We start from the raw sequence: 13828 nt of genomic DNA on the forward strand, positions 1-13828 counted from the left end.
TGATGCTAGTCTCAATTAGACACTGATACTGGTTGACTACTTTTCATCTTCCTAGCTTCTTCTTTCTGAAGCAGTACTAAAAATTATTTTGTCTTATTTACACTAGTACTTAAAATATTTTACAATAAGATTCAGAAAGGAACATTGCTGAAAGCTATTTTTAAGAACAATTCTGAACCATAGGCCAATATTTGTAGATTGGAAGAAACCTTTCATGTTGTAATTGGAAATGAACTTAAAGTCAATGTGGTATGTGAAGAAGAAATGAGACAAAGTTGTATTCTACACTAGATGACGTTTTGAAGTTGTTTTTAGCTGCTGCCTCATACAGAGCCCTTTGAATTAATTCACAGAGGAAGTAACAAAGAAGGACCATAGTGGATTCTCTATGCTTTTGCCACATACCTTTAATTTACTGCTTCTTAAACTTTTGTTGTAGTTTTACACCTGATAATTGTGAATGACTCTGTATAAATGAATAAATAATAATTAAGACTTCTTTGATTCCGTGGCAAATACACACCTTCTAAATTCAAGGGATTCTAAAAATCTTCATGTGCATCTTCTTTGAGCAGGGGGTTGGAATAGATGACCTCTTGAGGTCCCTTCCAACCCTAATCTTCTATGATTCTATGTTTGATTATTTTTCCTCACCTGTAGCAAAATTGTGCTATGCAGTGTGTATGAAAAGGAAACAGTCTTTTTTGGATGGGTGGCTTCTCCCGAAGACTAGAAATCAGATGGAGGCAAAAAAAAAAAAAAGCACCATGATCTATTATTATTTTCAAATTTCATGGTTTTTAAGCCACTCTCATGAGATTTCGAGCCTTACTTGTGATTTATGAATGCCTGGGGTAGGCAACACTACATCAGCAGCTTCTAGCAAAAAAAAAAAAAACCAAAAAACAAACAACCCAAAAGCCACCAGAGTCCTAGTTAAACTAGGGCTACCACTAGTTGAAGTTTGATAACATTCATAAGTCTAGACAAGAGAGAGACTTTCAGCACACATAGCCTAATTCTTCAGTGCCTCAGCACCTTTTGTGGTCATTCACACCTGTGCAAAGTGGGATCAAAATGGCATAATTCTGATCAGGCAGTGTTTTACATCCACTTTGCAAAAGTGTATGTGACAACAGATGGTGCAAGGCATTGGAGAATTAGGCTTTGTTTATGCTTAACAGTTCTGTTGTTTTAAGAATGCTGATATAGTGAAAGCAGCAAAAAACAAAACAAAAAAACAAGCCACCATGTACTGTGGATGCAGTCATATCTATATAGCTTATTTTGGTTTGGTGAAGCAAAATAAGGGCTTGTCTATACTACACAGACTTTTAGCGATGCCAAAAGAGCCCCCAGTGGAAAAGCAGCATAAATCAACAGAAAGAGTTTTGCTGTCATAGCTATGCCAACTCCCCAAATGACATTTGCTATACCAGTTGAAGCACTCCCCAGTTGGTGTAGTTGCATCTCCACATGGGGCTTTGTTGACTAGGGGGTGGGATTTTTTTTTCCACACTCCTAGCCAACATAGCTATGCCAGCAAAACTTTGTAGTGTAGACTAGATCTAATTTATCCCAGTATAATGTGCCTTATACCAATATAACTATATCTACACTAGGGATCTTACCAGCACAATTATGTCTGTAAGTATGTAAATAAATAAAACCATTATTTTCCGACAATTATGCAGATCACTTTTAAGTGTAGACCAGGCCTTAGGCCCTGATTTGAGTAATCTCTTCCTAAAGGACAAAAGAATATATAAATATAGCAAAGGAATCATTTCCCTGCTCTTCCAACAACCTCCCTCTTCTTCCCCTTTCCCCCCATTATCCAATTTACAGGCAAACATTCTAAAAGGTAAACTCACAGCGCCCTAAAAAAATATATAAGCCAAGCATTCTCAACAAATAAAATGCACTTCAATGTTTGACAAGACCAAAATTTCTCTGACCTCCGCCATGAAGGCAAACAAGCTGCACACACACGAAGAACATCAAGAAGTACTCCAAGCACAGTTAATGAGTCAAAGCCAGTCGGAAAATGGCAAACACGTTCTAAACTTAGAACAAACACTTAATTGCAAATGCAGCCAGAGTCGAACAAAGATATAGTAAATGTCAATTCAGAAAGAGAAATGTTGTCTTGGCTCTACCTACTTATATATGTTACATTAGTCATTCCATTTTAGCTCTGCCAATCAACAATACAACAGAGCCTTAGCAGTTCTGAGAGCCAGACAGTTTACATACAGAATGATGACATTTTTCAAAGTACTATTCTTCCACCATGGAAAAATAGTAATCCTAAAAGGAAATAATTGAAGGGAGATATGCTTGTTACTATCTCTTTTATCCAGGAGTCCATAACAAATGCAATAGAGCAACAAGAATTAGAAAAGATGAATAAAGCCATCAAGGAAAACTACTTAGAAAGGAAGTGGCCATGAAAGATGAGGGAGGATCATGAGGGAGCCCATACAGATTCTGGAGTGGAAGTTTAGCATGGGGCAACAAAGACTGGTGATGTCAGAAGCCGCTCTAGCTGCTGAAGGAATTACAACAAATATTTTAAAGTTCTTTCACACATCTCCACTCAACTAATCTCCAAGGGATATCTTCCTTAAGTGTTCTATTCCCACTTCGCCAACAGCTTGATTCTGTTGCTTGAGTCTCATTATTTATTACACCAATCAGATTTGTTTAGATAAAACCTAAAATTTACTCACCTTTATCAAGATGATTATCTTAGTCCTTAGAATTTAAACAAGAAAACTTAGTATTAACCTAGTATATCAAGACAAAAAAGACATCTTTGACATACTTCCTATATTAGCTCAGAGATAGAGTTAGTTAAAAACTTTACAGCAAAGATAAGATGGGAAAATGGTTTTTCCTCCTCCTTTTTGCCTTGTTTCTAGTTAGCAGCTGAAAAAAGGAGAAAAGAAAAAAAATAATTCCCTGTGAAATTGTTTGTTTTTTCTCAAGAAAACAATTGGCATTTTTAGACCAAAGCTCCACTCATCAGTAATCCACTTCGAGATTTCATATTGAACAGTTTGGGCATCTTTAAGAAAACTATTTCTGATTCTAGTACATCAGAGTTAGTGAGGAGCTATTAATATATTCTTAGAACTTCAATGTAGTGTGATAAAAGCCAAGATATAGATTTATTACAGATGTGATCATCCAAGTGAGTAATTGCCATACGCACACAATATGTTTGTTTAGTTGTAAAATCTTGCAAATGCACAAATGCACTTAGTAACCTTGTGAAAAATGAATTCATCCTCTTGAGAGAGATTGAATAGGATAAAAGATTCCCTGCTGAAATGAAGTTGGATTTAAAAAAAAAAAAAACACGGGGGGAAGCAGGGAAAGAATGCCAGGGTAAGTTATATGTATGATGATGATTAACAGTGATATCTGCCCATTTTATTTTATTTAGAGTCTCATTCATCAACATGAGAAAGTAAACAAAAGAAAGATATACAGTAGCACTACTTACTGGAATTTTGGCCTACTCTGGAAGTTTAATGTGAGTCCTACAGTAGCATCTGATGCTTTATCAGGGAGATTTTTAGATTTTTAGAAGAGGTAGGAGACAGCAGTTTCTTTTTCATACATATGGAATAATATAATTATATAATATAATTATCTCTGTGCTATCAGAGCTACATATAGGGAAAAGGTATTCAAAGAAAACAAAGATTTGACACTCTCTTGAATTGCAAGCTGTCTAGTCCCCAATGAATCAAAGAAGTATTTTATTTATTCATTTATATAGCATCGTTCACAAGACTTATGGCATTTACAGAACTTTAAGGTGCAAGTACATTAATAAAAGGTATGTGACAAATAAAAGCTTGAAAAGGAGGATTTCAAAGATGAAAATGTTGAATAGCAAGCACAGAAAAAGAAATAGGAAGGAAACATTTGAGAATCTAAAATAAATTATTAAGTTACCATATGTAATTAAAGGGGAACTTATGTACATGTTATGGCATGAGCAAACAAGAAACATCTTAACACAGTATGAAATAATTCACAATGGCTGCATTCTGGTCTGTATGACTAAATCATGACAAATGGAGTCCATCAGGTTGGAAATTAGGAGGAGGAAGTCCCTTCCAGACTCTTAAACCATTCTGGAAAGATAAGATCAAAGTGGTGTTTTCCCATGTATGCAGAATGAAATGTGTTTCAGTGTAAATTACTTCTATTTCAGATTATGGAGAACAAAGAAAAACAAATAGTTTCCATGCAGTGTAGTTGTAGCCATGTCAGTCCCAGTATATTAGTGGTGGGTGAGGCAACCAACACTTTTATTGGACCAACTTCTCAAATAGTCTCCAAGTGAGACAGACTACATGAAGGGTGAAATCCTGGGTTCATTGAAGTGAATGGTAAATTGATTTCAGCAGGGCCAGAATTTCATACAGAATGTCTATTTTTCAAAGATGTCGCTACATACCATGTAATTCTATGGATGTCATCATGGGGTCCCAAGCACAGACAGGTTAGCCTTTGCCACTGGTCTTTTTAATACTGTGATGACTAGACCTTCTCAGAACAGGGTTATACAACATTGGGGTTAAAGTGACAGCAGTTTATCTACTCAAGAGATTTTGCTTTTGGAGCATCAATGGTGGTAATTTCTAAAAATACTAAAGCAGACAGAGGCTATGGAACAGTTTTCAAAAAGCTAATAGATCTTGCAGTTTGGAAGATTAACCCTCACTAATATTCAGCTTTAGCTCTCTTTGACGCCATCCATTTACTCTTAATTATAACCCCTTGCACCATGCTTATTAATTCTTGTCCTCCTCCAGGCTCTCATTCAGGACAAAAATTAAGTACTGTTGTGTCCCTTTGAAGTCAATGCTTAAATGCTTCCAGGAAGGGGAATGTTGTACTAAATCAAACATTTGTATATAATATATCTCTCACTCCACTCTGTCATGGCTCTTACCCAAACTACACATAGTTACTTTATTTAACTTCTATGACAGAAGGATGGGGGAGGGTCACTGTTCATCTGGTCACTGTTTCAAAACCATATACATTTTTTAAACAACCCTTTTATTATTATTTCTGAATTAAGACAGTCATGCTACTAAAAAAAAAAACCCACACCAGATAAGTTAATAGTACCCTAAGTAAATGACTGAAGATAAGAGGTAAAGCTGTATATACATATATAGTGGCAAATTGCCCTGTCACTCAGAAGTATCATAGGTCACTATTTTGAAGTTTATTCTAGATGTCAGACAGCACCAACCTCCCTCAATGGATAAGCACTGATAAGCACTAGCACTGTAGCAACCCAGAGAAATATATGGTGTGAGAAGGTGTGAGAAACAGAAGTACTGAAATCTGTTGCCATGGTAACCAAACTCTAATTGCATTTCCAAAGGAAAACCAATTCCTAGATGAAAAATAAAGTGCTTTCCCAAGCAAGAATTGTGGAAAAAAACCAGTGTTTGGGATCAATGCATAGAAATTAGTATGGTCTCTACACAAACATGTCTCAAAACAAGATGTTTCCCTTTATTATAAAGACGTTGGTAGCATCATGGAAAATTCAGTTCAGATGTTTCCAGTGAATCGAACTGTGCTTAAAGGGACTCCAGTTTTTTTAAAAGTGACACTTGTGATTTTTTTTTAAACCTATTGTTGCCAATTAACACCTCAGATTACTATAATTGAAGAGATTAGAGAAACATATTCTCTTTCAGTTTGCTTACTTTGAGTTTGACAGCACTTTGTGTATAATCAATATTACTGTTTTACTATAGTCAGATCTCCGCATTTGCATAGGCCTGTAGCAGCAACAAGTTTGAGAAAACACTACAAATATAAATGTGATTGTAAAGCCACAATAATTTGCTGAGACACTCTGGACAGGTGTAGCACACAAAACAACTTTTAGTTCATATTTTAAAATGGATTCCATTTCAGATTCACCAGGATATTTTAATAAGATTATACCCCATGATGCAAACTTGATTGACATTCAAACATTCCCACTGAACTTTGTGCTATAATTTTGTTTTAAAATTGTAGTGATTTCCCATAGGAAGATGTGAGCATCTTCAAAATGCCTGGATGGATATTTGCTTCTTTAGACTTGACATTAAAAAAACATACCCATATAAAAGCTCTGAACATCCTGGCCATAATAATAATAATAATAATACTAAAATCATTAATTGTAATTAATATCCACCCAGCACTATTAATATTAATACACAGATAAATTAGCTCTGCTAGCCAGCAGCCTTAAATAATCAAATGAAGGTCATAATTTATCTCAGCCAGCCAGACAACAGAAAAGCCTCTCTCACCTGTAAATCATGGCTAGGAACATACCCTCATGCTGTCCCATAAACTCTATGAAACAAATGACTTTTGCAGCATCCCTATAAAGTCATCCAAATTGATCTATATCACACCAAAGGGTAGCAAATTCCAGAGTCCTGGGGGCCTCACCAAGACACCCTGCCAGCAGCCCCCTCTCTTTTATGTTGAGGGACGTACAGCTCTAGCCCCTCTGCTGACTGAAATTGTGGCAGAATGTCACAGGGACAAAGGCAATCTCTCAGGTGAGAGACTGATTTATTATTCTTTTTCATCTGTACCACCTTTTACAGACAGGAAAAAATAGCTCAGCGCCCTTCTTCTCTGTATCACTTAGATGTCATTCTGTAGAAGACAGCAATTCTTGAGATGATTTTTCACTACCAGGAAAGTGGATTATAAAATAAACCGTATTGCAATGGATTGGTTTACTGGATGTGTAGCACTGCCATCTACTGGATGACATCAGAATTGTTCAACTGTGTTACGAACCCTGCACTGCTAACAGTTTGAGATTCTTCTTTAGCTCAAATGACAAAAGCAATAAATTTTGGAGGAGTTGGATCTAGATTCTGTGACTCTTTCAAAGTTCCAAATGGCTGTAGGGAGACTGGACAGTGAGGCCACCGTTAATTTTTTTGAATGAATGCATGAACAATTGATTCAGAATGAATTCATCTTGAAGCTTGTGTCTCAGTTCCCTAACAGTACTTTCCCCATTTCCTTTATTGTTTATTAAAGAGGCAGCAATCTATTACTGCAGTTATCTTAAGGGTGGGATTTTCAAAAGCATTTCAGCACAAGAGTGACCACATAGCTAGTGTGAAAAATCAGAACCGGGGTGTAATAGGTGCCTATATAAGATAAAGCCCCAAATATTGGGACTGTCCCTTTAAAATTGGGACATCTGGTCACCCTCTTCAGCATTAGCCTAACTCTGTAATGGAAGCAGAGTTAGGCCAACACTGACAGCTGTTGAAAATTCCATCCTGACTCTAGGAAATGCTTTCCTGCCAAGAGGAAATATCCCTGTATGGATATAATTGAGGAAAAAAGAATTGTTTCCTGCAGGCAAACAGAACAATTTTGCCTAAGAAGGAGTGGAAATTTTGCTTGTATGAGACTTGGGGTCTTCCTAAATAATTGCATATTGTTTAAGTAGAAATGTGGTTTCATATATTGTTCTGTAACTGAAGATGTGCAGCAGGATGATTCTAGGATGTGTGAACTTCAGTCTAAGCCACCACATTTTTAACTTTGAGGTTGGCTGTCTTCTTTAAGATATACTTTCCTGAGTCCTAAGTTTTTCAGATGAGTATTGTATAAAGTGAGGAAAAACATAAGTAGTACAACATTATTAGAATTCCATTGATTCTCTTTTTACCTCTTATTTCTTATCTCTTAGCTTCTCAGACAAATTAAAGGTGGTGAAGTGAATCCCAGTTGGCACATGAATAAAGAAGGTGATCATTGGGAGACACAAGCTCATAGGGCTTGCTTAAGTGGTGTGTCACAAGTGCTGCTTCAGAGTTAGTGACTGAATTACAATGCACATCTTTCAGAGATTTCATCAAAGTTTTGAAAAAAACGTTTTTGAGTTTTGCAAGAAAGGTCACCTTGAGTCATTTAAAAAAAAAATCAAGTTAAACTTTTATAGAAAATTTAGTGAGAATAGAAATTGGATGTTGAGATCCTGAATTTACTTTTCAAATATATTGGAATATGTCTCAGGAATAGCACTCAAATTATCGATATCTGAAAGAAAATAACTACTAATCAATGTTGTGCATTATAATGTGGTGTGTAGATTTTACACACACACGCACACACGCACACGCATCTTTTTCCCACTCTTATTCATTGGATTTTCACAGTATGCAAAGTCAATAAGATAACAGGAAGGAAAAGAAAAACAGGTGGATTATCTCTGGGACACTTTTTTGCTCATCATTGAATTTTAAGAACTGAAACACTTTCAAATTGAATTAAGCAGTGCATTGCATGTGGTGGATACCTTTTCATACTTACTTAGTGACTGCTGAAAAACAGCTCTTTCACAGGCACGGTAGCAATTTTAATCCTAATACTCCAAAAAAACTTTTATAATGAAGCTATTCTGGTAAACACTTTGAATGCATATGTAGAATAAAGTAATACATAAAACCTGCAGTCCTTGGACCTTTGTTTAAAAAAAAATCTATGTGCTTAAACTAAACCATACACTTCAGCAGGCCTTAACAGGATAGACAATAAAGAGCCTGATTGCATATTAATAAGGCCCTGGGATTTTCTGACCTAGTTACGTTCTTTAAAAATATATATTTCTTCTGTATGTCTCTCTTTTGTATACACCCCCACCCTTGCTCCTTCTCCATAAGGAAATAAAGAAGCATGCTATCGTGTCTTGGCACTACCAACACTTCAAATCATTGTGTTAACTTGCACATCCTACAGTATATATTCCACAGCAGTGTGTTATTTGGAGGGGCAATTTGATTGATTTCTTCATTCCCCCAATAAGAAGAATAAATGAGAAAAAAAATAAGCTTACTCCCTGACTTCTCATCTGGGTCTTTTCAGCTGTCTGTTCCCTTCCCTCAAGCAGTACTGCTAAGCATGCAGAGCTTCCATCCACTCTTGTCCCATCTGCAACTGCACTCCAGAATTGTTTGCTTTTGTCTGTTCCTTCTGGAATTGCAATGAGCCTCCTGAAGTATATCAGCTGTGGAAAAGAACCAGAGTCAAGAGCTGTGGAGACAGAGGTAGGAGAGCACCAATGCTCAGAGGAGACTGCAGATGGGAAGACATTTTATTTCAAGCGCTAGGACAAATTTTTTAGGCTTGATTTTTCTCCCCGCCCTCCCACTTATAAACAGTTTTACTTAAATGAAGTTACTCCCGATTTACACCAGTGAGCAGAATCAGTCCCTTAATGTTCAGGTGTGAGGTCAGCAGCAATGCTAAGAAGGAAGGGATAGTTAAGAAGTGTTTCCAGCTACTGTGATTTTATCCCAAGTCTTTTGATATTTGGTGCATTTTTTTTAAAAGCATCACCTCTTAGAATTATAGTTTTAAGTAAAATCTCATCTTTGTTTTTAAAAAATCATGTGTTTCTAGCCTGCATGGCTGCAGAGAAAAGCTTAAAAATATAACCCAAGTGCACCATCATGGGCAAATAAAAATAATTGTAAAAATCATGATTTCAGCCAATCCCATGCTTTTTGTACATTTTGGATCAGTCATGCTACAGTAGGGCAAATTACTCCAGATACTAATTTGCCAAAATGTTTCAATCCATCCCCTTATTATACTCCTATGCCCCCTCTGCTTCTTCAGAATTTATTTCCATTTAGTACCACTCTTTTCAAAACATCTACCCCACCTCCACCGTGGTACTGTCTTTATCCATTTCCAGAGTGACCTCTGTAGTACAAGTTGTAATTTAGTAAACTGATTGTGCAAAAATAATACCATAGAAACAAAATGGTTTGCTCTTTCCCCTCCTCAAGCTGTGTTTTCACTTTGTATTTCATAGCCCTTGTTGGTTTGCGTCTGTCAATCCTTTTTAAAATGTTACTCCATTGAATATTTTGTGCATGTGTTAGCTCCATCATGTCTCTTTCAGAAACCTAAAAGTACCCACTCATAGCCAGAATGTGAAACTACTTCAATTAATTGCAATCAGTTGGCTGAAGGAATTGAATATAAACACAGGAGTTAGGCTGACTGTAAACTGAGGACAAAGGTTTTGTTGGCATTCAAATGTGCTGGATAAAGTATGGAACTGAGGACCTCTGCTGACGACTAGACTGAATTATTTCTTCACTAAACACAATTCAGATCATAGATGGGAGCAAAGGGGTGATTCTTTTGGTCTGCTTCTTAGTATTTCTCTTTATTTAAAGCTCTTTACACCATCATTCTAATGTTTGCCTCTTCTGAAACAGTATTTTGATTCTGAATATGAAATTCTCATTTCCTTGGTCATTTGTTTTTCTTTGAAGGATGCATGAGATGTAACTGGGGAAGGAGAGGGGAATGACAAATGGTGATCATTGTTGATTATAGATAAAAATAATCAATCTTTGGAACCAAAAATGCTTTGTAAACTTTTGAATTTAGATGCAAATACTTTTACTAATGTAACTATATCAGTCACCACTGCACAGCCCTGCTTTACGGTTTCATTTTGTAACATGCCAATCATACAGAATCTCACAAAGCCACAATACTTGTAGAAATGGAAGTGTTGCACATCTGAGTTCCTCTTATCTTTCTTCACTTTTAAGTCACCTAAATGGACATCCTCTTACTGTATAAGAGAAATGCCCTCAGCAACCTCTCTAGTTCTTCCATCTGCTTTCTCTCCTTATGTTTTCCTGGTCCACATCCTGAAGTGATCCTTGACCCAGAGCCTTCCTTTGAACTTCAAGTTGCAACAATCTGCGTGTTCAATTTTTAAAATTGCTTTGTACATTAAAAACGACATGAAAAAGTTAGTGTTCAATCTGCCTCCTTTGTTCACAGAAAAATCACAATTATACTAAGCATCTTGCTACACTTACACACCATTTCTAGTAGCAGAATCTGAAACCATAAACAATTATTAATCTTTTCCACCTGTTGAGGAGAATGGATTTGACCAGGGGTTTCCTACGTCTTATGTTAATAGCTCACTAGTTTGGGCATAGGATATTCTTGAGTGAATCTCTTAATTGCTTCTGTTGAAGTCATTCCACTTTGTATTAAATATGCATTGGGAGAAAGAGAATAACTATAGTAAAGTGGTGATGGGAACCCCCTGTGCAAATCTATTCTCCCCAGGCAGGGGGAACTGAACCAAGGTCTCCCACAATCCATCTCAGTTCCCTAATCATTGAGCTAAAGATTATAAGGAAAGTCTATGTTTTCCCCACCTCATTGTGTAGTTGTTCTGCCATTTTTGCAAGTGGCCTAGGTACCTGAATACAGAAGACAGCTGCCAGCTTTAGATCTGAAACAAAGATAGGAACTTCCATCCAGCTTGCCCCTAAATCTGAGAGGGGTAGGGTGTAAGACACAACCTTTCCATTGGCTAGCTGAGGTGGATCCCTACCTGGTACATTGGCTTATGTGGATCCCATTCTAAAGCATCTTTCCCCATGCATCGTATAGGGAACCCCAGTGCCTAATCTAGAGTTTGTAGATGACACTGGTAGCTAAGTGCCTAAAAATTAAGTGTTGCAACAATTTGTTTTGCATTGTCTAAGTCCTTTTGTGGATCTGGGCCTTGCTTCCAGCACAGGCTTTTGATCTTCAAAAAGACATTTAATCTGTGTATCTGTTTTCCTATCAAAATTCAGGACACTAATGCTTAGCTCTGGTACTTCACTGGGTGGTTGATGGCTTAACTAGCATTAAAATCCACTTTAAGATCTCCCGATAAAAGGTACTATAGAAAAGAACAAAATTATTACGTTCCATTCCCCAAGTATGGCAATATTCTAGCTGTTCAGCAAAAGTATTAGTCAGTTTGCCTACCCCAAGAGAAACTATTTTGGGTTTAAAATGAGAGAACAGAATTAAGTGGATGGATGTGGGAGTTTAATCATCAATTCAAATACAAGTGAAAACCTGCATGAGATTGTAAACTCTGAGTAATAAGAGACTGTCTCTGAGGTAGGTGGAAGATACCCAGCACACCTCTTTGGTGCTTAACAAATAGTATAGAGTCAGGTGAATGACTACACTTGTGTGTTCCTGAATGTTGCCAATTAGGACTTATTTTATAGCACCATTTTAGTGCTTTGGGCTACAAATTTTCGAACTGGGGAGCACCCTTGAAATCATTTGTAACATCTTGTTTAAGGAATTATAACCTGGTAACATTTACAGACTTTGAAACCTGTCATATTTAGTTGGACTGATTTAAAATTTTAAAAGTGATTGTTAAACTGATTATATTTTTTCATTTTAAATACTGAATTGAAGAATACACATCTTCTGTTTACCGGACTATACAAATTGGTTAATGAAATGTACAGAGTAAATGTTATATTTTGTACACTTGTTTTATGCATTTTTGTAGTTCTAAGGAAATTAAATTGAATCTAAATTATAAAAATTGATATATGTTCAAACAAGACACATGCCTATAGATACAAGTATTAGTCTTGAATTGACATATGAAATACAATTACAAGGAAGTATGAAAATAAACATTTGAAATATCTACATCAACATGTCATTTGCTCCTGTATGTCTCCCACTGCAGTTATACTGAAGTATTTATCTGCAACAAATATTTTAAAATGTAATAAATAGATCTAAGATACTCAAAGACATTTAAGAAAAGTTTCTTGAAATTATCAGCACTGTGTGAACACAAATGCCATCCACTGACCAAGGCTACAGAATGTTTTTTTTTTTAATATAAAGTCGGCATTTTATCAAACTGTAATGGCATATTGACATTTCTGAAATTGTGGAGCCACTGAATTCACGCATTTTTCAGGAAACCCTGCCCAGAAGGAGTGACGTTCCAGTTTTCATTGCATTCAGTGAAAGAAATGGAATAAGAGAGGACATCACTGGTTTGCACACAAACCAATCAATCACTCACCATTTACCAGGATGTTAATATTGAGGGGGTTTTAGAAGTCATTCATTGAATCTTGAAGATAGCATGAGCAGAGAGCTCACTGCAATTTTAAGCCACAAAAAGACAGTAGCCAAAGCATTGACAACTGATGACTGAGTTTATACTAAGCACCAAAAATGGACTCTAAGTTTTATGTCTTTCCATAATAAACCAAATACCTATATCCGAGGTAACAGCCTCTGCTTCAGTTATAAGTGCTCTTGGGCAGGAACCATCATTTCTTTTGTGAGGACAGTGCCTGGTACAGCGAGGCCCTGATTAGGGCCACTAATCACTATTGCAATACTACTCACAGCCATGACAGAAGACATAAGAAAGGGCATTAACGGTAACTGCTAAACTGCTCTATATACACATACTGATTTCTTAAGAGATTTCAGGGGGTCTTGGAGAATATAGGTTTGATATTTTTTGTTCTTGACTCCTTTAAGTTGTTTTTGTATAATAAATGTATCAATGAAGATCCAAGAGTTTATACTGATTCATTCATAAATTTAGCAGGGAAGTGGCCATGGGAAATGAGATTAGATAATTCATTGATTGGATTAAGTATTTTCCCCCTGCTTGAGTTCTTAAAAATAAAGAAGAAAATGTAGAGTTTTGTTAATATATACGTTATATTTGAATAATACTGAACCTCAAAGAGTAGCCCAGTCATCCCATTTCTTCTTTCAAAGGCTAGAACATCAATGCTAGCATGACAGAGTGACAATATCCAGTAATATTCTTAGCAAACCTTATGGAATTAAGATAAACCTTACTGAATTAGAGTTAATACCTTTAGAGATCCATTGTATTAAAGACACGGTTATGTATGTGTTCTTG

At 36.3% G+C, this 13828-nt stretch overlaps 1 long non-coding RNA gene across 1 annotated transcript in view; it reads right to left on the minus strand.

Annotated features, from left to right (window-relative positions):
• Positions 1-3799: 3799 nt before the first annotated feature.
• The window catches only part of LOC137167097 (uncharacterized), a 33984-nt gene continuing 23955 nt past the window's right edge, over positions 3800-13828 (minus strand). Inside the window, exons 2-3 of the long non-coding RNA XR_010923991.1 lie at positions 8915-9085; positions 3800-4151 (exon numbers count right to left, since the gene is read on the minus strand). This is a non-coding gene — a long non-coding RNA (uncharacterized lncRNA). The remainder of the gene's footprint in view (positions 4152-8914; positions 9086-13828) is intronic.

This window comes from Emydura macquarii, unplaced genomic scaffold (assembly GCF_026122565.2).
Source record: "Emydura macquarii macquarii isolate MOO-44397 ecotype Brisbane River unplaced genomic scaffold, CSIRO-AGI_Emac_v2 contig_2897, whole genome shotgun sequence".
Lineage (NCBI taxonomy): Eukaryota > Metazoa > Chordata > Testudines > Chelidae > Emydura > Emydura macquarii.